General features: G+C 38.2%; 1 pseudogene; it reads left to right on the forward strand.

The window, feature by feature from the left end:
* Positions 1 to 2,044: 2,044 nt before the first annotated feature.
* LOC143437152 (eukaryotic translation initiation factor 3 subunit H pseudogene) overlaps positions 2,045 to 25,260 on the forward strand; it is a 63,257-nt pseudogene continuing 40,041 nt past the window's right edge.

A 25,260-nucleotide genomic window follows, 5' to 3' on the forward strand; every position in this document is an offset into this window, starting at 1 on the left:
GGGACAGACTTTGAGGTTTTAATAGACTCCTGTGATCCCCAGTTCTCTCTCTTTCTGCCTTGTAGTCATGGATCGACATGTGAGTTCTCACAATCCCTTCCCTCCACCATGATAATCTTTAAACCTCTGAAACCATAAGTTAGGTTGTTCTCAACCTCCCTAAGGTTGTGACCCCTTAATAGAGTTCCTCATGTTGTGGTGATCCCAACCACTACTACTATAACTATAATTTTTCTACTCTTATGAATCATAATGTCTTAGGCAACCCCTGTGAAAGGGTCATTCAACTCCAAAGGTGTTGCAACCTACAGGTTAAAAACTGCTGCCATAAATCAAATTAAATGTTTTCCTTTATTAGTTACCTTGGTTATGATATTTTGTCACAGCAATAGAAAATTAACTAAGACAGACCTAGTGTACTTGTTTTATGAGTGCAGAAATGTGAAGGAAACAATGGTTTTGTCTGGTTCGACAAGCCTGCCATTAATAGAGTCTGCTATTAGACTCTAACTCTAATAGCAGAAGTTGGGTGGCTTAAAAACATGTATTTATTTTCTCACGAATTTGTAATTTTGAAGCTCCAGATCTACATGGCCTACATGGAGCATCACTAAGTAGATGACCAACTTCCCCATGTCTTCATATTGCTATCTCTCTACACATGCATGTACATATCCCTATTTCTTCTTCCCAGAACACTGGTCATGTTTAGTTGAAGCCCACTCTGATGACTTCTTTAATTCTTCTTTTTTGAAGACTCTAACTCCAAATAGAGCCACATTCCCAAGGTAATAAGCATTCAAGGATAAAATATGTGAATTGGGAAGGAGACACAATTTATGCTATGAAACTAATCTACAGAAATAATATTAGCTATCATGTTTTCTGATATTACTATTTAATTATCATTACTAGGATGATTAATTAAATAATGTCTCAATTTCCAGATGCATTAAGACACCAACATTGAGTTAAAAGTATACTGTATTCATAAACTTTCTCTCACAAACAACATTTTTTATCATAATGGCAATGACATAGTGCTGTTGGCCACATGATTCAGGACAAGTCAGTACAAGTTTCTGGTAGTTTCCCACAATAGTAAAATACTAATGAAGTCAAGGTCAGAGTTCAGTCCATGTTTAAGCCAATGGCTTCATTTTGTTCTGTGGTTACAGAGTTTACCCCATTTCAGGAAGGTCACATCACAAATGAAAGCCATTGTTTCCTAATAGGAATAGGGCAAGAGGGTGCATCCTAATCAGCAGGAGTCTGTGAGCATGACCTGAGAAGTAACCCCTAGGGTGTGCCCTTCTCTAAATGAGTTAACAGTTTATTATCCCATCTGTTTTGTTTTTTCGCAGAATGAATATATATATCAAGGACTTCCCAAAGGATCAGTGACTAGAAAAGGAGACTTGACAGATTTTTTTCCCTTTTTAAATTACTCACACTAGACACAGTATTTCTCAACCTGTGGGTCATGACCCCTTCAAGGATCAAATAACCCCTTCATATGAATTGCATATCATATATCTCCCATATCAGATATTTCCATGATTTATAACTGTAGCAAGATTATAATTGTGAAGTGGCAATGCTGCAACTTTATTGTTGGGGTCACCACAACATGAGGAACTGCATTAAAGGGACACAAGATCAGGAAAGTAGAGAACCACTCCACAACAGTCAAATGAACCTATTGCCTTTTAGGGACATGCCAGAGCCAACGGTCACTTTACTCTTCAGTCTTCTAACTTTCTTGACCCTGAAACAATGTGGTCTGAGAGTACAATGAGGAAAAATGCTTGATTCCATTTTAAGTATGAATATACATGTTTTGTATTTCCACCGTGAAAGTCATATGCTAGACACAGATGAAAGGTTTATGTACATTCAATACCTCACCCTCAATATTCCTAAATTATAATAAATCAGAATCACAAACATTTACATGGAACTCTTCTTAATAAAAAGGAGATTTAAGGTAATTCTGCTTCCAGTGCCTCAGGCATCTTTTTTTTTTCCCTGTCTGGCTGAAAACATGGCATTGCACAACAAAGGCACTAGGTCCACTTCCGCCTCTTCCAGCTTCACTGGTGGGGAAGGGCAAAGACAAAGGCCGCTCTGGAGATTCGGCCGTGAAGCAGGTGCAGATCGACAGCCTAGTAGTATTAAAGATAATCAAACATTATCAAGAAGGACAAGGAACTGAGGTTGTTCAAGGAGTGCTTCTGGGACTGGTTGTAGAAGATCGACTAGAGATTACCAAGCACACAGAGGATGATGCTGACTTTGATGAAGTGCAATATCAGATGGAGATGATGCTCAGCCTTCCCCACGTCAACACTGATCACTTCCACTTGGACTGGTATCAGTCCACATATTATGGCTCCTTCGCTACCCAGGCACTTCTAGATTCTCAGTTCAGTTACCAGCACACCATTGAAGAATCTGTCGTTCTCATTTACGATCCCAAGGATCTCTCTCACTGAAGGCATAAAGACCGACTCCTAAACTGATGCCAGTGTGTAAAGAGGACTTTTCTCCTGAAGCACTGAAAAAAGCAAACATCACCTTTGAGCATATGCTTGAAGAAGTGCCGATTGTAATTAACATTTGGTGAAGAATCTTCAGTTGCTGATGGATCAGGTAGATGAAATGAGCTAGGACATAATCAAGTACACATACATGAGGAACACCAGTAAACAGCAGCAGCAAAAGCATCAGTATCAGCAGTGTCGCCAGCAGGAGAGTATGCAGCGAGAGAGTCTAAGCGAGCCCCTGCTCCCTGAGGAGGACTCTTTGTGTGTGTGTGTGTGTGTGTGTGTGTGTGTGTGTGTGTGTGTGTGTGTACAAGCCATAATGGCACATGTGTAGAGATCAAGAACAACTTCAGGAGTCAGTTCTTTCTTAGTACAATACGGATCCCAGAATGTTCCTATACTTTACCCTGTGAGTCATTTCACCAGCCCCATCATCCAACACTTCTGAATTCCCATGATTTAGATCACTATGCAGAATTTCCTGTTATTAAGATGTTATTGTATCTTTATAGCCTCCTGCCTTTTTTAGTTAAAGTCACTGCTGTAGTTTGAGTCTGGGTAATATGCCCCCAAACTCAATGTCAAGGTCTCTGTGTAGCAAGACTAAGAGATGGTAGGAACCTCTGGGTGGTGACACCTGGTAGGAGTCCCCAGGTCACTGAGAGACAACCAGCCCTAGAAACCTCACTCCTTGTCTTTAGTATGCTTGGCTCAATATAGAATAATTTGGTAGTTAGCAGATATGCTCTCTACATGAACTATATCCACCAGGATGTTATACTGCAAGAATTGAGTGAAGGCAAACAACAAACTCATGACTTTCCAAAGCCGACTAGAGAACAGCAACTTGCCACACCATGTGGGCCTCAGGGATCAAACTCAGGTCCTCAAGAAAATGCCCTAAGGTTCTCTTGAATTTGGAGTCTAACTGAGCCACAAACAGTTACCAGATCTTATTACCAGTGTAAACATCAACCTTCATGGTTGGCTGTGAACTTTTGAAGCCTTATAACACAGCCAGGCCCTAATGACCATCAGATTGTCCTATTTGGACAAACACTCTGAAGTCTATGAAGTAATTAAAATAAATGTCACTTCATATTAAAGGATGATACTTAGCAATAAATCAGACCTGTAGGCAAATTGTATTTGCGTGAATATAATTAAAGCTGCTTTTAAGAAAACCTAATTTACTACAAGCAAAGATATAAAGAAAATAAAATATTCAGAGGAACTGAATTGTAAAACTAGGATATAAAGTCAACTCTATATCTGCCAGGTGATATTGCTCTTCTGTGCTACATAAATCAACTCGATATTTTTCATAGATAATAAGATCTCATTTTTCTTTCTCATCATTTGATAGATGCTTTTATAAAAACCATTTGTTACACAGTTGTAAAGTAACCAAGCAGAGGAGGCTCAGGAAGCCTAAGGGATTTGTCTAAGTACCACATACAGTAAACAGGACAAGGGGAGAGAATCCCAATCTGTATTTCTACTGTGCCTAGCCAGAGGAATCCAACCCATGGAGTGAATAGGAATGAAGACAGACACAGAAAATCAACCAATTATGCTAAAGTCTATTTACTTTATCATTCATTGGCTTGATAAATTCAGGTACAGCTATAAACACAAACAAAAATCTTTAAAAGACATTTTGTTTTTATAATGAAAAAGCAATGGTTCTACTTGATGACATCAATTTATTGCATCTAAATTTTTCTCTTTATAAGAACTGCAAAGAAAACATAGCTTGTATATCATCAACGTATTCCATATTTCTTATAGTCAGTTCTTTTAGAGAGGCACTTTTATTACACTTCCTTCACCCACAAAATTGTTCTACTTTTTCTAGTTGTATATTTATGTAATTATACATTACCAGATACAACAGAGCTAGAAGGCAAGGGGCACATTGCTGTGTCACACCCAACTGCTTGCAACTGCTTGGTCTGTGTCTAGTCTGAGTGTAACTAGGTGTGCTTTATTCAATCAGATACCAAAAGAACAAAGGCAGAGTTCAAGGGTACTTCTTTGAAACTGCTTGAACTGGGATGGTAATCTTTTCCTACCTTGGGACTCAAGAAAAACACAGAATATAGTGCTAGATCTTGGAGTGAAATATACCAGCTGTCTTGGTCACTGTGTTAACTAAAAATATACACTGACATACTTTAGTTTACAGTTTTCTGACAGCAGGTATCAAAAATCCTCAGCCTCAAAAATCACATAAGCCAATTCCTTATAATAAATCTCTATCTAAAATAGATTAACAATGTAAAGAATTAGAAATGTTATTGGTGAGGGCTGGAGAGGTGGCTCAGAGCTTAAGACCACTAGCTGCTCTTCCAGAGGTCCTGAGCTCAGTTCCTACATGGTGGCTCATGACCATCCGTAATGGGATCAGATGCGCTTTTCTGATGTGTCTGAAGAGAGCAACAGTATCCTCACATACATAAAATAAATAAATCTTTAAAAAAAAAGAAACGAAATGAAATTCTATTGGTTAAGTTTCTGAGAAGAGTACTGACTAATGTGGATTTTAGTACCAGGAGTGGAATACTATATTTATAAATCCTTCCATATGGAGGAAGGATTTAGACCTTAATGATAGAAAGCAGGAGAGTCCTAAGTCCTAAGGTAAACGTTAAAAATGGATATATAAAGGTCACTTCTGGTTAAATCACAGAATACAATGATAAACGCATTATTCAAAGCAGGAGAAAAGACTATCCTCATCACAAATGGCCAAGAATTTAGAGGGTCTTAGCAATGAATTGGGGCATTTAGCTGAAACATTCTAAATAGTATTCAGAAACTACCTTAGCTCCTTCTAATTTCTTATAATAAAATAGGACCACTGAGAAGGGGATTGAAGGAATTCTTGAGTCCAGGGTCCAGAATATGAGGATTTGGTGACTTCTCAGCTTATCTAATACTGAAAACAGTGAGAAAGTTTATTCAGAAGGGAATTAAACTAACCATTTCACAAAGGCACCAAGAAAAAGACCAATGGATTTTAATAGCCATGGAAGCCAATCATTGCCATAAAGTACCAAGTTTAACTAAAAAGGGCAGGAAGTACAAAATGAACAAAAACTGTCTAATGGTTTTGATTAACAAACTGCTCCAATTGGAACCATTTGGCTGAAACTATGCATTTTTCAAAAGAGAGAAGAGAAGAAAAGAGAAGAGAGGAGAAGAGTAGAAAAGAAGAAAAAAGAAAAAGAGAACAGAAAGGAAAGGAAGGAAAGGAAAGGAAAGGAAAGGAAAGGAAAGGAAAGGAAAGGAAAGGAAAGGAAAGGAAAGGAAAGGAAAGGAAAGGAAAGGAGAAGAACCAAGAGAAATGAACCTCAATTGATTCAAAGATTATAGAGGCCACCAAGTTGACCTCTAGACAGATTTTTGAGATGCACAAAGCCTACAGATCTACAGAATTGGTGCTACTAAGAACTGTTCCCTGCTACCTAGGAGAGGTAGAAGGTCCAGTTCCTCTCCTGTGATGAGGGTTCTTTGAAAATTATAGAGCCTTTCTCATCTCTTATGAGTTTAACTCTGGGAGCTAAGGTGCTACTCCAAGCCAACGGCTTATAAATTCAATGTCTCATACCCAAGAAGAAAAGAGAAACAGACAGGAGGAAAGCAGAGTAACAGACTAATCAAGAGAAGTGAGAAAGAACTCACTTTTAGAAAGTGGAGGAGACTCCAGGAGGAATACTACCATGCTGTCCTGCCCTCTGGGCTTATGGCAGGAACTGGATGGAAGCCAAGGTTGTCTTTATTAAGACTGGTCATATATATATATATATATATATATATATATATATATATATATATATATATATCATCAAAGGCCAAGCCAGCAAGAAGGGCAGGCACATGCTTTGTGTGCTGCTTCTCTGCTCAGCTAAGCAGGTGATCTAGTTAGCTCCTGATCTGTCACAGGCCTGTCCTATCTAGTGGGGACTCCTGCCTCATCCAGTGGATCATAGACCCACGTCTGCTGCCTCAGTCAGTCCATAAAGCAAGCATCTAGCCAATGAGAATTATTCTATGACTGTAGGATTTCATGCAACATTTAGATTTGCTTGTGACCAATTCTTCTCTCTTCTTTTTTCTATCTTACTCTTGTCCTCCTACTGTATTCTGGAGGCATATAACTTCTCTGGTTACACACATTCAGAACCACAGAGTCACTCCTGTGTCAAGATAAAATATGCCTCAAATCTCTCCCCTGTCTGATTTAGATGTTTAAATGAACTTCAGAGTCTAGCTAGCATTCATGCTGAAAGGCGGTGAGACTTCTGGGACTAAAAAAGAGTGATACGTTTTCAAGTGAGAATGTCATAAATTTTGAAAAAAAAAATGGAAGAATATTATAGAGAGGGTTGCATTCTAGAAAAAGCAAATGAAGGAGAGGAAAATCTCTGAGAAAGAAGCAAGTTAGAAAGGCCAAACTTGAGTTAATCAAACTCACTTTTATGTAAGCTAAATTCAACATGCTAAGAAATGCTCTTCTGCCTTGGGTGGGGGAGGGAGCACTTAGACAGAAGGAAACAAAGGCTCATTCAGTACTTAGAGGCAAGTATGGCCTTTTCCCCCTTTTGCCTAATATACTTAACAAAAGTGTGATGTCACACAGAGCTCACTGAGCTGAATAATTGTAGGATGCCATGGTGCCCTCAGGCATTTGAATTCACACTCCTACTCAATGGGTGGTTTTTTTCAGAACAAAGGTTTACTTACACAGTTGCTACAAAGCACAGTGAGATTTGAGAGAAAAATATGTGGCTGTTGAAGAGAGTGCCTACACACAAAAATTAATAATATCGTGGCTTATGGATGAAGCACACACAGCAGCTATGCTGGTTATAACATAAAAATATGGCTATATTTAATCTCCAAGGAACAGTGAGCTACTTAACAGGGTTTCTGCTTTACAAATCACAAACATAATGTGTGACAATGGGAGCATGGACTGATCTGGTTAGTGCCTGTAGATCAATGGAAAGAATAAATAGAGGGGCTGCGACTGAGGACAGGAGAAATGCTAGTCTGCTATTTTTCGGTTTTGGTTTATTGTTGTTTATTTGTTTCTAATCATTTTGTTCAATTTTTTTTCTGATTAGAAAAAAATAAGTCAGATCAGCTGTGTAAGGTTTTGTTTTGTTTGTTTGTTTTTTGGTTTTGTTCTCCAAGTTCATTACATGCTGTGCCATAACAGGGCTGTTATATCCCAACTGCAAACTGTCTTCCAGCTCTCAAAAGTTCACAATAAGTAGAAATTGTGTGACAAAACTTTTTCTGGAAAGACACAACACATACATCTACTCAGCCCAGATAGGAATTCTATAACAGACCAAAGTAGGAATACCTCCAAATTCCAGCTTGGTGAACCAATGAGTTTTATTGAGGTTACTTATAGGAATATGGGTGAGGGGTTACTTTACAGTAGCAGAGATGACTGAGAGTGTGGCATCATCAAAGCTATTCCCAGTGGGGAACCCTAGAGCATGCTATACAGCCTGCAGGTAGTTCAACAGCTTGGATAGTGTCCTTTCCAAGTAACTCTGGTCCAAACCTCTTCCAGCAGATCTGCTGGCTTTTGCTTCTTCTAGGCAGTTGGTTTGGTTTCAAAGTCGTTTTTGAAGCTAAGCTTGTTTGAGAATCTTGGCAGCTCAGTTTCACTTCACTGAGACTCAGCTTTTTATTTTCTCTAGCAATGAGAGGTCTAGAGATTCTGGTCAGTTTCAGGGATTTCCTGGGGCTATTTTGAGTGGTTTACCTTCTTGTTTCAGGACCTTCCCTGAAGGATGAGATGTTTCACTCTCAGAGGAAACTGTTACATGATAGATAGGAAAGCAGACAAGAATACACACAAATATAAAACCAAGATAATGAGCTCATCAGACACAAATGTCAATTTAGTGGGTACTGGAAGCTTCTAGTAGTGAGAGGTAGAAGGCAGGCTACAGTACTCAGCCTTGTGTTTACTTCCAAGGATACTGTGGCAATGTCAGAAACCTCAGGTCAACCATAACAAACACTAGGAATTTATTCAAAAGTGTGGAGCCTTTCTGGAACCATAGAACCTTTCCCTTTGACTGGGATATAAACAGCAACTCCCTGTTGTTGTCTACTGCAAAGGAGACTCAGGATATTTCCTATAGTCTAATATTGACCTTCTGGAGCAAGAGAGCCTACAAGGTCTTCATCCATGTTTGGTTGGAACCCCTGCTTGCCCCTGGAATTAGCTGAGAAACCCTGTCTTCTCTCAATCTTGCCTGCATAGAACAAACTCCTGACTGACATGTTATCACCTCTCACCTTTGTGTTTCCAGCAAGAGTGTTTCCACTTAAGAGTGCCTGCCCAGGATCTCAGTTTTGACCATATATGGGCACAATCCCAGTCTATAGCTGACACATAATCGCCCCTCACCTAAGGTCTATAAAACCTCCTTGTCTTAGCTGGGGCACTCAACTTCCCTGGCCCTGTTCTTTGGAGGAGTGCCTAATAAACCTGCATTTATCTGCTTCGAATCTGGTGTGATCTGGCCTATATTTGTGTCACTGAGAGAGAAAAAGCCAATTAATATGCTCTCTGGAGTTCTGTTCTGATAGTAGGAACCAGTACCTTCTCTGTATTCCTCTACACATTTGTGTAGGCTAGATACACAATCTTAACTAATCTGATAACTGAAATGACATCACTTCAAGTCACAAACCATTACTTTGTTGTAATTATATTGCAGAATCTCAAGGCATGCCAATTTAAAGAAGGAACTCACAGACTAATTATCTATATATCCCCACTGCCAAAGTATTGATTACAGGTAGAAAGTATAATATTTAAGGTAAATTTTCTGATGGATAATATAACCAGAATAAGAAAGAATTGAGGCTGGAAAGATAGCTCAGTGGTTAAGAGCACTGACTGCTCTTCCAGAGGTCCTGAGTTCAATTCCCAGCAACAACATGATGGCTCACAACCATCTGTAATAGGATCTGATGTCCTCTTCTGGTGTGTCTGAAGACAGCTATAGTATACTCATATACATGAAATAAATAAATAAATAAATAAATCTTTAAAAAGAAAGAAAGAAAGAGAAAGAAAAAAAAGAGAAAGAAAGGAAGGAAGGAAGGAAGGAAGAAAGAAAGAGTTGAGCTAAAATCTATATCCAAAAGATTTTTGGTGTTTTGTTATCAAACCTAGAGGCTCAAAACTTATGTCCCAAACTAGGTCTGCCCATCCATCTTCAATAAACCAATTAAAAGAACCAAATTTGATGTAGAAAGCAGAAAAGACATATCTATTCAGCGCAGCCACATCAAAAAGAAGAACAAAGAGATCCTGAAGTGAGATTAAACTTTAAATAGAGGGCCAAGGATATACTTCTAGGCAGTCCCATTAAGGTGTGGTCCCAACCATTATGGACCCATCAGTGTTTGGGCTTCACTCTCATCCTAAGAGGTGATCTGACAAGTTGTTAGAACTGTGTTAAAGGGGGAAAAAACTAATTTTCTCTGGCTTGAGTTTTCTTTCTTTCAGATTCCTGGGGGAATTCTCATTTCTTTGGGGTCCATTGCTTCACTAGTGTGATAGTCAGATTGAGAGACACAGTATCTCTTTAGAATATATCTATTTTCTGCCAAGCTAGTTGCAGGCTTTTTGTTTTGTTTTTAATTGCTGTATATTTATTTCAGTCTTAGGTATAGGATAGAATTTAAATCCTCATACATGTTAGGCAATCACTTGATAACTGAACTGCATGTCCAGCCCAGTTTTACTTTCCATCTTGAAGCAGTATCTCACTAAATTGTCTGGGTTGGCCTCAACTCAGTCTGTAACCGGAACAAGACTTGAACTTGTGACCTGCCTACCTTAACCTCCCAAGTAGAACTAAAAGTCCATACCACTAGACCTAACTCAGATACAATCCTAATTGCAGTCATTATAAGTGATAGATTTTAGGTTACTACAGAGAAGGGAAAAGGAAAGATACAGAAGGAAAGGACAGAGATAAGTGTCTTGCTTTTCATGACTCCACCACATATTCATAAATGGTTTTGAAGAAACCTATTCTGTTTGGGATGAACATTTGGAGTGAATACAACTGAGAAAATATTTGAAGCTAAGGGTAACTTACTTATACAAAGCCTTTGTGGCTGAATTGTTAAGTACTATATTCTAAGATAAGTCACTATCTTAATTAGGATTTCAATTTCTGTGATAAAAATACCATGACCAAAAGCAACTTAAGGATAAAGAAGTTTTATTTGGTTGACATATCTCTGGGGTCACAAGCCATCAAGAGAAACCAATGTAGAAACCAATCAGGAACCTGAAGGCAGGAACTGAAGCAGATGCTATGGAGGGGTGCTGCTTAGATGACATTCTAACAGCAGCATTACTCAATTGAGATGTCTTCTTCCCAGATATTTATAGGTTTGTATCAAGTTGGCATAACCAGCATGGCCATAAACACAAGTACACAAAGTAAAAGTTAATCAAGAGAACTATTCAAGCACTGTGAGTAGGAGTGTAATTTGTCACCAAGTAACTCTTTGTCTTCCCCACAGAACCCAAATTGGTGTCTCTTCCATGAAACTTGATCTCTTATGTTCAGAACTGATCATTCAGTAGACTATGTACAAAAAAAAAAATGCTTAGACAAAGACACTGATGCAAACAAAAGTTTGTACTTGAGCCTCATGTTACCAAATTACAAGATCCTGTGTCCAGAGGAATCCTTCATCCTCATATTCTACACAGGGTTTCTAGGATACCAACATATTCAGGCCTGGGGATCATAGAACTGTGAAATCTTAAGTTATCTTTTGTACTCTGGGTGAGATCATAAAAACGCCTACATAGTATAGCTTAATTATGTTACCATCCAACCAAAACCTCCTAAGTGTCCACACTCCAGGCAAAACAAGTTGCTAATTTTTGACTCAGAAAAGTTAACTCAATCGAATTTGATAAATCAGCACTAAAACAGAGGGTAATAATTAACCTAAAAAACAGAAAATCTGTTAGAGGTAAAGCTGGGACACTGTGAAGCATTTAAGCTTGTCACCGCTTGTTAAATGCTTGTGTTGACTCAGTGGCCCCAGTGACAAGGTAGAATCTTGAGAATTGGCTTGTCAGATAAGAATGATCTGATAAACTCCCCAGACACATGTTGACAATGTTCTAAAAATATAAACTATAAACAGAAATAGAAATCAAATATTGAATTGATATAATATCATGGCATAAACATAAGCATAAATGAAATTTTAAACAGTTTTTCAAAAGAAATAAAATCCTACCACAGATAATGGCTCTGCTTGTAAAATATATAAATAGTTTTTTTTATCTTAGTCAAGAGATGAAATTATTTCTTTTAAAAGCTAAGCTGCAAGCAGAAGGAAGATAATTCTCTCTTTAACCTCTGACTAGCTGAGTCATTGTGGGGAGGGTGTAATGACGTCAGTTTGCAACAGAGCCACCCACCAAGGAAACACAAATCAGTAAGAAATAATGACTTACACAGGAAGTAGCATATTAAATTGGGACATCAGTTCCAAGCTTTTCTATCAGCACCAGATAGCCAGAACAGTCAAAACTGGGATGTGAAAAAAATCACAATGTGTGATGATACTTTTTAAGGCTAAATTTTAAAAACAAGAGAAACTAGAACTGGATTTGTGGAACCTGTACCTGGTTGGACCACAATATGGTAATCAAGCCAAGTACTAAAGGCATATTTGATATAAGAGAGATAGGGGCTCACTTTCTGGGGCTCTTACTATTATTATTAAAAAAATATTTAAGAATGAACTCAAACAAAAACTCAAGGACAATTTCATAAAGGGCAGGCAAGCTGTAAAACCGAGCAGCTGCACAAAGGAAAATCGAGAGACCAAAAAATAGAACTGCCATGTAACCTGACATGGAGGTAGACACATAGCAGACAAATGGCCACGTGGCAGGAAGGGAAGTCCTGGAGAAGCAATAAGGAATCCTGAAATGTTGAGGAATCCAGAATGCTGAGGGAAGCATGTTTAGAGGAGAGAAAAAGAAGAAAGGAGAAGTTATGTTTTTCTGAATAATTCAGGAAATTATGTTGACTTACAAAGCTGTGTGGCTGCGGTCTGCAAACTACAGTATTAGGGGTGAGAATCTGGGAAGGAGAATTACGGTATCTCATTAAAGGAAAAACTATTCTTCCTATCTCCCGAGCATGCTTACAGTGAAGCTGCTGTTCTAGGATAGTTTCTTGGCCAGGAATTGGTCCCTTGGCCAGGAGGTTGACCTTGTCCAGCTGGATGATACATCTTCACTCAGGCCAAAGCTTCTATACTCTTGACCAGGAGGAGTTTTGTTTTGTTTTGTTTGTGTTTCCAATCTCACGTGTTGTTTCTGCCTAGTCCAGGACACTTGAGCTTCCTCTAACAACACAGCAAGCAAAGGTAGATGGGTGAGAAAGCTCAGTGATTGGTCAAAGTCAGAAATGTCAGAGAATGTCAATCACAGAAAAGTAAAGAAGTAGTGGTGTCTGATGCCCACAATGAGAAGCTGAGGAATCTTGCCTGTGTTCAGCCTGGCCACACAAGAGGTTAAGAGGGTTTGCAATGAGACAACAAACTGTCACTCCAGAGTACTCATAGCCGCCACATCAACCTCATGTGCCATTTGAAAAAATCCTTATAAGAATTCTTACCACACTATCTGAATTTTCTGACCCGTTTCCTGAAAAATCACTAGTAGAGAATACAATTAACAGAATTTAATCAACATACCCAGGTAACTGGAAGAGAAAACTTAAAATCTGTGGAAAAAATTACTAAATAGAAGATAAATCTGAAGAATTATCCCCAATACATTTCATAAAAAAAATCCTATAAAAAAATAAGAGATAGATTAGGTCATTACATGAGCAACTAGAGTAGGAACCAGTGTATAGTTCATATACAAGAAATAAAGCCTAAAACTTTTCCAGAAATTTTGAAAAGCATAATCATGACAATATAGAAGAGCAGCTATGATTTCAAAACTCGAATTGTAATACCAAAACACAGTAAAATTACTCAAAAAGTTTAAAAGCTTGGTTTTTTTTTAAATTTATTATCTCGTTTTACTTACTATTAGGAGATAGGGGTTTTTGTTCTACAGTGTACATGTGGAAGTCAAGGACGATTTTGTGGAGCTGATCTGAGTGGTCTGCACTGCCACTTGAGACATCTAGGCCCATGCTGCTGCTATGGGCCATGTCTGGATTTACGGTCCTATGGCAGCGTGTAGATGTCCCAGGCCTGTGTTACCACCAAAGGCCATGCAGGTGTCCCTAGTATGGTCTGTCATCTGAGGTATTGTGCTGAGCTGTCTCTGCCCTTCACTGGTCACCATACTCAGGAGAGTAGGCCCTGCACTTCACCTGAGTGGACCCTGCACTTCGCCTGGGAAGCACAGTAGAACTGATCCTGGTGGCAGGGGTGTGGGTGAGCTGGTCAGAGGACATGAAAGCAGGAGAGGTGATCCTGCTCCTTGCCAGCTGTAGAGTGCTTGCCCTGGTGGTGTGGATATAGGAGAGCTGCTGGGCTAGACAACTCAGCTCCCTCCTGGGCCCAGATCCAGGGCGTTGAATGGCCCACCCCAACATCTACTCCACCTGTGATCTGCTGGAGTGCATAAAAGGTACTGTCCTGAAGATTCAAAGTTGTAGGATCTCCATGACAGGGAAACAGCAGGGTATCAGAGAGGAGTTTCATCAGGATCCAGTATAGATAGTGTAGGAGAAGACAGAAACCTTAAAACCACCAATGACTCACTGCTATAACATTTGCAAGTAAAGATGTGACACACTGTGACACTGTACAGCTTCCACGACAAGATATTTTTATTCTATCTTATTTTACTTTCTTTGGGTGTGAAGCAGTTATAAGGGCAGATTCAAAGGGACAGGGAGATGAGTGGGATTGGGGTAGATGATGTGAAATTCACAAAGAATCAATAGAAAGTTTTCTTCTTAAAATAAAAACTGTAATAGCAAGAAAAAAGTTAAAGAGAAACAGAAAAAGCAAGAAGTGGAGAGCACATAAAAAAATGATGAGATAACTGAAAGGTATTTCTGTGCACTACAGACACAAATTAATCCCTCAACAAAAGCAACACTGTTATGTCATACTAAATTAGTTTAAGTATGCTTGAATTTTTCTTGTAAGATATCTATATTTATTATTATTATTATTATTATTATTATTATTATTATTATTTATTATTACGTGAAAGATCTGGAACCCAAAAGTATGGAAAACATACTGACAAGTACTGAGCAAAGAAGTGGAGTTGCTTTATTAAAGAACCAGTAAATGTTACTACAAAATTAAACTTAAAATTTGAAAAAAAAAATGTAATAATTGAAATATGTGAATAGTAAAACTGACAAAAGTACAAGGAAAACATTGACAGTTTCATTATTATTATTATTATTATTATTATTATTATTATTATTGTGTGACTTTAAAAAAGTCTTTCTGTAAACAGCGCATCAAAAAGCAGACAAGAAAGTAGGGATTACATGAAGAGGTTGAATGTACATGGAAACAAAATAAAGGAAGTTAGCCCAATGGGTCTTATCAGTTCCTAAGCTCAGAAAGTGAATAAAGCATATCTTCTCCAAATACACATTATGCTTACAGACTATTTCCTATGCCTTTACCATGGTTTGAATGTAGTTTCTATGTCCCCAAATCTTGAAATACTGAAATTTAAGCCCATCATGAGGTTCTAAACTACAGAAACTTGAATCTGGCTGGTGTTTAAATGAGAGGCCATTGAGACTAGAAACAGTTATTAGGACAAAAAGTCCCATGACTGAGCACTGGTAGTTTTATTGGGAGAGTAAGGACAGCCAGACATACACACATGTACATCCTTGCTTCTTGCTATGAGATACTGTGCATATCCTTGAATTCTGCCAGCAAGGACATTCCCACATATTGTTCCTTGTGTTTTAACCCCACCTATGAGCCAAAATAAATTACTTCACAATTTACTTAATCTGTGGTTGTGTCACTAGAATCAGAAAACATGAATATGTCTTCTAACAGATTTTCAAGATGGACACCATACCCTATTCTCTAATTAATGCAATGGAGTCTTAAATCAACTGTAAAATTGTAACAAGAAAAAAATGTTTCATCTTAGAAGATTCTAACATGTACTTATTGCTATGTTTTAGGGAATGAATAAGAGGAAAAACAGAGAAGGGGAGAAAGTGAGTATTCAGGTAATGGATTTATTGGAGACAGGGCAACAGAGTCTGGAACTTTAAAAGGCTACTGTTCACTTAGTGAGAGCAGAGTTTGCTCATTTAAGGTCCCTTGTGAAGTAGTTGAGAAAGTAGGAAGTATTATGCCATGATGAAATACTTCCAGAGACACCTGACAACATGAAACCTGTTGGAAGCCGACTTTTAGCAGAAAGCGGCTATCAGCTTTGCAGCCATCTTGAGCCATATACTCTGACATGAGACTTGGATTACAATAGCCTACAACAGATGAGCACACTCTGATAATCTTGGTTTAGATACCCAGGACTTTCCTTGGGTGTGTGAGATTAAAGGTATGTGAGATTAAAGGTGTGTGACTTAAGAGTGACCTAGAGATCAGATTTAGAGACAAGACCTAAGGGCATGATTATAGGTGTGACTTAGAGGCATGGCTTAGAAGTGAGACATATAAAAGGCAGAGACAGAACAGAACTGAGAATCAGACACAGCAGACAGAGGAGACAGAGAAGCAGACACTTTAGGAGACACTTTAGAGGAGACACTTCAGAGAGTACAACTTGGAGTACAACTTGGAGTAGGAATTAGGCATTAGGTAGCAGGCACTTAAAAGAGATCTTGGAAGAAGTAACTTGGAACTTGGAGGAACTAGGGACTAGGAACTTAGGACTTGGGACTTGGAGAGAAGAAGGGAGACTGAAGAATAAACGGGATTGAATCACACTCTGTCTGGTCTCCATTGTTCGAGTCCATCTTCGCTCTCTCTCTTGCTGAACCCCGACCCTTGGACCGGAGCGGCAGCTTGGGCCGGGATACAGTGGCCGCCAAACTCAGGGCAGCCCGGGGCCTCAACATTTTGCTCAGGCCATGACATTTTTGGCCGCCTGAACATGGGGCTAGTGCAGTTCTCAACAGAAACCAAACTAAGAGATTATATTTTCTAAGTGTCTGGTTGTGGTAGATTGCTGAAAAGTCCCAAGGACACTTCCAGATAAGGTGTGTCTGGAAGAACAGTGAGCTGACTATGTGTGTGATGTGGCCATGGTCATTTGCAGCCCTGTAGTCCTTCTCCATGTAGGATTTTGCTATCTGAAAGGGCCCAGGGATAGTTAATTTTAATGGTCAGCTTGGCACAATCTAAAATCATTTGGGAAGAGTGTGGTTAGAGGAACTATCTAGATCTGGTTGGCCTGGACAGGTCTTTAGAGGATTGTCTTGACTAGGTTAATGGAGGTGAACCTTCCCCTGTGGGTGCTACCATTGCTTAGGCAGTGGGTCCTGAACTGTGTAAGCACAGAGAAAATGAGCTGAGCATAAGCATACATACATTAATGTGTTTTTCTCTACTTCCAGGTTATAGATGCAGTATAACCAGTGGTTTCAAACCCTGCTACTATGGCTTACCTACAGTGATGGATTATATATAACCTGGAACTGTAAGCTAAGATAAACAGACTCTTTCTTAAGTTGCTTTTGTTAGGATATTTTATCAGAGCAATAGAATTGAAACAAGGACAGACTCATTCCCAAGGCTGGGAAGATGGGCTTTCTGTCCATTTGATGTCATACTTGCTCCTTAGGCATTATCTGCTTTCATTTCTGTCTCCCAGCCACATCAGTTAGCTCTTTTAGGGAAAAGACTTTCTCCCATTCAATGTTGCCTCTTAATTGCAGAACACAGACTAAGAATAGAATGGATTCTCAATAGAGATTTTCCAAATAAATATAAAGAAATCTGTTCTTCTTGGCTGTGACCATCTTCAGAGTCTCTTTAGCAGTGTAAATCGGGAAGAGACAAAAAGAATTCTGGAAGAAAATAAGTTCTACAAGAAAAGGCTAAAGAAGTTTGGGAGTTTTCCTCTTTTTTATTCTTACATGGAAGATTTGAGTGCTTTCAAGGTGAAGAAGAATAACCTACAAAGTGAATGTGGTTCAAAAACTGAACAGGTATTACTGGGCTTAAGGGACAAGAGGGGAAACAAAGTGGGTTAAACTCCCAAGAAAGAGGAGTGTATCCACTGTAAGGATAACTAAGCACCACTCAGCTAGGCTGTGATCCTCTTGACTCTACAAGATCAGAACCTTTAGTAAGTCAGGTTTAGGCACATCTGGGGTAGTAGTCTAGCCAAATGCCCCTACAAGGTCTCATCTGGCTCTTTGGTTTATGATTTACACATAGAGAGTAAATTTGAAGCTACAAACTAAACACTGAAGAATTATAAGCAACTTTGAACTAACTAGAAGGCATAATTAGATTTTCATTGGACTTTATTGAAATCAGGGTTCTGGCTAACAGAGAATCTTGAAACATTCACTTAGGAAAAGACTCTTAGGAAAATATTTGGGGCACACTCAGCACAGATCTAAGTTTGCATGCTCTAAGATTTAGTCTGATGTGTGAAAGGCAAATGATTATAGAAAGACAGTTTAAGTATTTTTAGGCACAGTCTTCAAGAGAGATAATTAAGTGCTTAAGCAACATGAGCCAAGTAGTTATTTCTATAAACATTCTGGGACATCTTGTCAATTCACACTTTTGTGTATAGTTAATTCTATATGCTTTTTGTAAGCCTATCTCTGTACTAAAGGAGAGATTTTCTTTTTTCAAACATGTCTCAGGGAATTAATTCATTGCCTATCTTGAGCTTCAGTCAATATTTTCATTGTTTGGTAGCACCTATGCCAAAGAATACTTAGACGAAAAAATTAATTCTATAAAAGGCCTATTCATTACGTCTTACTTGTAATTTCTAAACTGATTTGAAAAGTTAACAGACTAGTTGTGAACACAATATGTGAAATTTAAATGAAATGTTGACATATAAGGAATCAGACAAAAGAAACATTCTTTGTGTGAGCCTCTAGCTGTCTCTGCAGCCCACCCCCCCCCCCCCAAAAAGCCCTCTTTCTTCAACTAACAATTAAAAATTTGATTGGGCAACTATAAGTAGCCTACATATTTTTCTTATTAAAAATCTTACCTAGTCATTTTCAGACAATTTTGAACATAAAAATGTCTTATATTTAAAGTAAAATGCCATTCATCCCTATACTTGGGGGGAGACAGAGTATTCAATGACAATATTCCTTTAAAAAGGCTGTATCTTTGTAGCTAGTGCATGTCACCCGAAAGATTGTTGATAAAGGCTTATTAAGTAGTTGAATGACCAGATAAACTTGTTATTGTTTGTCTGAAGTGTCCTGCATTGGCTACAATGCTGAAAACCACAGGAAGTATGACCTAGTTGAAACAGCTCCATCACAAGTTTGTGCCTATGTTCTGTTAGCACTGAGGGTGTATTTTGGGGGGCAAGGGGTGGGAGGTAGGGAGTTGCTCTGCTTCTGTTTATTTGTTTATTTTGGTTTTGCATTTTGGTTTTGTTTTAGAAATAGCATCTCATATTGTAACCTAGACATGCCTGGACCTCATTAAGGAGCCCAGGATATCCTTGAACTCACAGCATTCTTCCTGCCTTAGGCGCCAAGTGTTGAGATGACAAACATGAGCAAATACAACCAACTCGCATTTGAAAAATATATTTTGTTTCTAAATCCTGGTTCACTGGTACACACACACACCCTCGTCTCCTTTCCTCTCTACCTCTCTCCCTCTTCCTCTATTCATAAAACACGACAGAAATATAAAGAAGGGAAGAAAAGCAATTAAAGATTACTCGTTCCCATATTGTTATCTGTGTAATAGTTAAGTAGTCATATAAAATAGCTTTGCATGCTTATATAAATCACAAAAATATACTTATTCATTCATTTATTCATTCTTTGATCCACCAATGTCTACTGGGGTTTGGTATTTATATGCACAGAAAGAGGATATCCATGGCAGATAAGGTAGACAAAAATCTTCATGTTCAGAGCCAAGGATACAATATTCTATGAAGAAATAAGCATGGGGCAGGGGATTTAATTTAATAATAGGTTCTTGCCTAGCAATTACAAGGCCCTGGGTCTGAACTTTAACACTAGAAAAGAAAAAAGGTAAATATTAAATTGCAGCAACATGTGTTATAGTGGAGAACATTCCACGAGGATCTAATCTATCCAGGAAGTCTACTAACACTTCCTTCAAGAACTACTTTTCCTTTTAAGATTTATTAGGGGTGTGTGTGTGTGTGTGTGTGTGTGTGTGTGTGTGTGTGTGTGCATGTGTGGAGGCCAAAAGATGGTGTTAGATTCCCTGAAGCTGGAAAATGTTGAGCTACTGAACTTAGATGCTAGAAACAGAACAGAACTCTACCCTTCTGAAGGAGCAGCAAGTGCTCTTAACCACTGAGCCATGTCTCCAGCTTCAAGAAAATGTCCTTTAAGCTATGTGTTAGGGAATCACTAAGATTCAAGGAGATAAAGATCTGAGCATGAACTCATCATACGAAGGACAAAGTATGTGTGAACACACTAAGACAAGAGCAAGCATAATTCTTTCCATAAAACAGAAGCTCCAAATGAGGCTGAAATTTAGTAAATTATAAAGAGGGGAAACATAAGAGACTATAGGAAGTGGGGAAGCCATATCCTGCAGGGTGCTGCTGGAAGGATCAGTTATTGAGTCCCATAAGGCATGTATTATAAGCATATGTATTCATGCTATCTTCAATATGCTACTTTCCTGCAGACTTAACCCCGAAAGATTGCTCTTTTCTTGGTTCCTAAGTAGGTTTGAACTATAAGAGGCACTAACAGGAGACTTTCAACTCAAGGTGAAGATGAAGTAACTTAAGCTCTGTTTTACCACTGTTTATCAACTGATCCAGTCCCAAGAGAGTGAACAAGAGAACTCACTGGTTACGAGGAAAGTTACCTAATGACCCCTTAGAGGTAAAACTACTTTTCATTACTGTTCATTGGAATTAAGGTTCTAACACATGAACTTGGGGGGTAAATTACAGCCATAATGTGTTGATACATTTTTAGATACTGTTATAATGAGAAGAAACATTTTGAATTTTGAAAGCTAGGACATACTCTAAAATGATTCTCCAGTGGCTCAAATTAGCTAACTTACTGAGCTCTATAAGGCACTATGCTAAAAGCTTCGCAGATATAAATACTAATTATCTCATTTTGCTTCAATCAACTTTATTTCCTTTTCCACATATTCTACACATAAGCACAGGGACTGAAATGTTTACAGCTTAGTTCAACTAAAAAAAGAAGCAGTATCTACCACAACTGGAGTTGCTCAAGACACAGAAAGTGTCTTTACTTTCTCACTCCATGCTGTCTTCTAAGCCATTTGAGAGGTAAATGCACTTCTCAGATTAGTTCATTCTAGTTCTTGGCCCTGCATATTTCACATGAATAAAAACTGAGTCCCAGAATGCAGACTGACCTACTCAAGATGGCACCTGCAATGTCCAAGATGGCATCCTTCTCTTCATTCAGTGATGTACTCAACACTCCACATTAGGGCTGTTGTTACCAACTTTCATTGTTTATGATCATGTTTTAAACCTTAATGATATTCAAATTTCAATCCAGTTATATTTGTTACATGATTTTTACTCCCATCAACATTTCTTTGGTGAGATTCCTAGCTGGCTATTATGTTTGAACACATTCAAGGTAAGACTGTTAAAGAAATGTAGTAAGCTGTTATTCTTGGGCCTATATTATGTGCTCTTTCAAGAGTCAAGGGGAGGGGGCTAGAGAGATAACTCAGAAGTTAAAAATATATTCTGTTCTTGCAGAGGACTCAAGTTTGGTGCCTAGCACCCACATGAGGCAGCTAAAAATACTCCAATAATCTACCTTCAGGAATTCCAAGCTCTCTTCCTGGTTTTGAAGCACTTAATTCTACATACCCACATGCAGATACACACAAACACACATAGATTTAAAAAAATACATTTTTCAAATGAATCAAGGGGAGATAATATTCCACCTGGAAATGTAAACAGTACTACCACTAAAAACAAGCTTCTGAGAAATTCAATGCATGTATCTTTCTCATTGATGTCCCCAAAGTATACAAATGCAAAGTTATTTGGAAGATTTTCATTTGAAAAAAAAATGTCCCTAAGAAAACACTGAACAAATAGAGAAAAAGTCTGGAGTTTCCTTCTTAAACAAGGACACCAAAGAAAATATTTTCCCTGGTTCAGCAGTGTAGCATACTAAGACTGCTGTAGCCATTGTCCAAAGGATCCCAGCTTGAAGTGGCTGCAGAACTTGATGTTTTTGCCTCATGTTTCCCTGCTATGTTCAAATTCTTCCTTTTAGAATGGGAATGCTTATTCCAATGTGTAGTAGAAGAATATAACTTTTTTTTCCATTTTACAGGGACTCACTATTAAGGGTTTACCTAGGGTCTTAGAAGAGACTTGGAGCTTTTGAACAAGGGTAAAGCTGTTAAGATTAAGGAGAATTTTGAAGCTGGACTGCATACATTTTGCATTATGAGATGGCTATCAGTCTATAAAGGCCAAGAGAAGAATGGTATAGATTGAAATTTAAATACCCCCTCCAAACGCACGTGTTTGAACTCCTGGTCCCCAAATGGAAGTAGATTTTAGAGTTTTGGTAGGTTGTGGAATATTTGGAATATGTGACCTGGCTTCAGGAAGTACCCCAGTATAGGCAGGCCTTAAATGGTTGTACCCATTTCTGCCTCTTGGTCTAACTACTATGTAAAGAGGTATCACATTTTCTTACTACCATAAATGCTATAAATCAAGCCCTCTGAAACTATGAGCTAAAATAAATATTCCTCCCTTAATATTTAGGTCTTTTGTCTTCTGTTAGATCTTTTTTTCTGAGCAACAAGAAAAGTAGTTAATACATTGTTTCTATTAAAAGCTCCCAGGAATACCAGTACTGGTAGATTTAATAACCTCACTTACTTTGGGGACAAGTCAAGATGTAACTTGATACTCATAGAAACCTGGGATGAAAAAGGTAATAAAATTCCAAGTAAAAGGGGGAATGATCAAAAACTAGTTCAAATTTCAATAGGAAATGAGAAGATTCAGCCCTGAAAAGACTGTTTTACATCTAAGGACAGTAAGAACAAGTTGGAGTGTGATGCATAGTATTAGCAAAGACAGACTAACATCTCCCATCCCTCTTTCACAATATGACTTAACAGATCTCAAAAAAAAAAAGGGGGGGGGGAGATCTGTTTTCCTTCCCTTATTGGACCTAGACTATGTAGAGAATATGTTTGACCAACAAAGTGAAATAAAATTAGAGTTATGAAAATTCCAAAGACAAGCCTTGAGAAAATAGTGTTTATCATTATCTCTTACCCACATGAAAACAAGCAATAACTGCTAACCATGTATGTATGTGATGCTACATTTAATCATCCAGCCAACCAGCACAAGGTACACAAGACTTGCTTCCCCTTCATGGAACCATGGGAAAATAGTGGTTGCTGTTTTGAGTTACCAGACAGGAGCAGGGGAGTTTATAGTCACAGATTAGCATGACAAGGGGTTTCTCCTTGTGCAATAGTCCCTATATTTCACTGTTCAGTTTAGAAATATCTTTGACAATTAAAATATTCTAGATATAAATAAAATATACTCCTTACCACTTATCAACTAATTATCAAGAATGAAAGATACATTGAACAAATCAATGGAATGCATTCAACCAAAGAATTAATACAAAGATGTACAGACATATTGAGTAGGGACTGTGCATGTGCCTGCAGTATGTATCTTAATTACCTTTACAATACACAACAACCAAGGCAACTTATAGAAGAAAGTACTTAATGGGGGATTATAGTTTTAGAAGGTAAGTTCATGACCATAATGGTAGGGAAAAATAGCAGCAAACAGGTATAACACTGGAGCAGTAGCTGAGAGCTTATATCTTGAGGCAACAACCATGAGGCGAGAGAAAGCTAACTGGGAATAATGGTTGTTGTTTCAAGATGGGGGTTTGTTTCAACAACCCTCACAGCACTCTCACTGGTTCTATGTCTAGTCAAAGTTATAAAATGGTAAATGCTACATTCAATAAAATGTACCACAGCAATACTGATTACCACCTCTTCCTATCAGAAGCAAATGTCTTAGTTACTTTAATTGACAAGACACTGTGATCAAGGCAATTTATAATAGAAAGCATTTAATTTGGGGCTTATGGCTCCAGAGGATTAAAGTCTATGACCATCAAGGTGGAGAGCATAGCTGCAGGCATGATGCTTGAGAAGTAACTTTAGTAGCTGAGAATGTATGCCTTCTCAAAAAGCATAAGGCAGAAAGAGAGTTAACTGGAAATGTCACTGGTATATTATAACCTCAAAGCCCACCCCCAGTGACTTCCTCTAACAAGGCCATACCTCCTAATCCTTCCACCAAAAAGTTCCATTCTCATTCAAACCACCATGGAAGGTGGGGAGGGAGAATGTGTGTATGTGTCTATGCATACATGCACATATTGTAAGATTGTGTGTGTGTGCCTGTGTGCATGCGTGCGCACATGTGTGTGTGTGTGTGTGTGTGTGTGTGTGTGTGTTTAGGGATTTCATAATCAATCATGGAAGAGATAAAGAAGGTTTCATTAAGGGATTGTTGCCTAAATATAAAAGAATGTGTGTATGTGTCTATGCATACATGCACATATTGTAAGATTGTGTGTGTGTGCCTGTGCATGTGTGCATGCGTGCGCACATGTGTGTGTGTATGTGTGTGTGTTTAGGGATTTCATAATCAATCATGGAAGAGATAAAGAAGGTTTCATTAAGGGATTGTTGCCTAAATATAAAAGGATGACAGAGTGATTGAATTGTACCTTATTCAAATATATTGTTGCTTTTACTGATATCATTAACTCCTTTCATTAGCTCTTATAATGTGTGGTTATTACTCCTTTCATTAGCTCTTATAATGTGTGGTTATTACTCCTTTCATTAGCTCTTATAATGTGTGGTTATTAAAATATATAATACCCTACACAATAATAGTGGGAGATTTCAACACCCCACTCTCAGCTATGGACAGATCATGGAAACAGAAACTAAACCGAGACACAATGAAACTAACAGAAGTTATGAACCAATTGGACTTAGCTGACATCTATAGAACATTTCATCCTAAAACAAAAGAATATACCTTCTTCTCAGCACCTCATGGTACCTTCTCCAAAATAGAACATATAATTGGTCACAAAACAGGTTTCAACAGGTACAAAAAGATTGAAATAATCCTTTGTACCTTATCAGACCACCATGGACTAAGACTCATCTTTGACATGGACAAAAACAACGGAAAGCCCACGTACACTTGGAAACTGAACAATGCTCTACTCAATGATAACTTGGTCAAGGAAGAAATAAAGAAAGAAATTAAAGACTTTTTAGAATTCTCGACAGAGGAAACTCGAATGGCTGAGAAGCACCTTAAGAAATGCTCAACATCCTTAGTCATCAGGGAAATGCAAATCAAAACAACACTGAGATACCACCT

This window comes from Arvicanthis niloticus, chromosome 23, assembly GCF_011762505.2.
Source record: "Arvicanthis niloticus isolate mArvNil1 chromosome 23, mArvNil1.pat.X, whole genome shotgun sequence".
NCBI lineage: Eukaryota > Metazoa > Chordata > Mammalia > Rodentia > Muridae > Arvicanthis > Arvicanthis niloticus.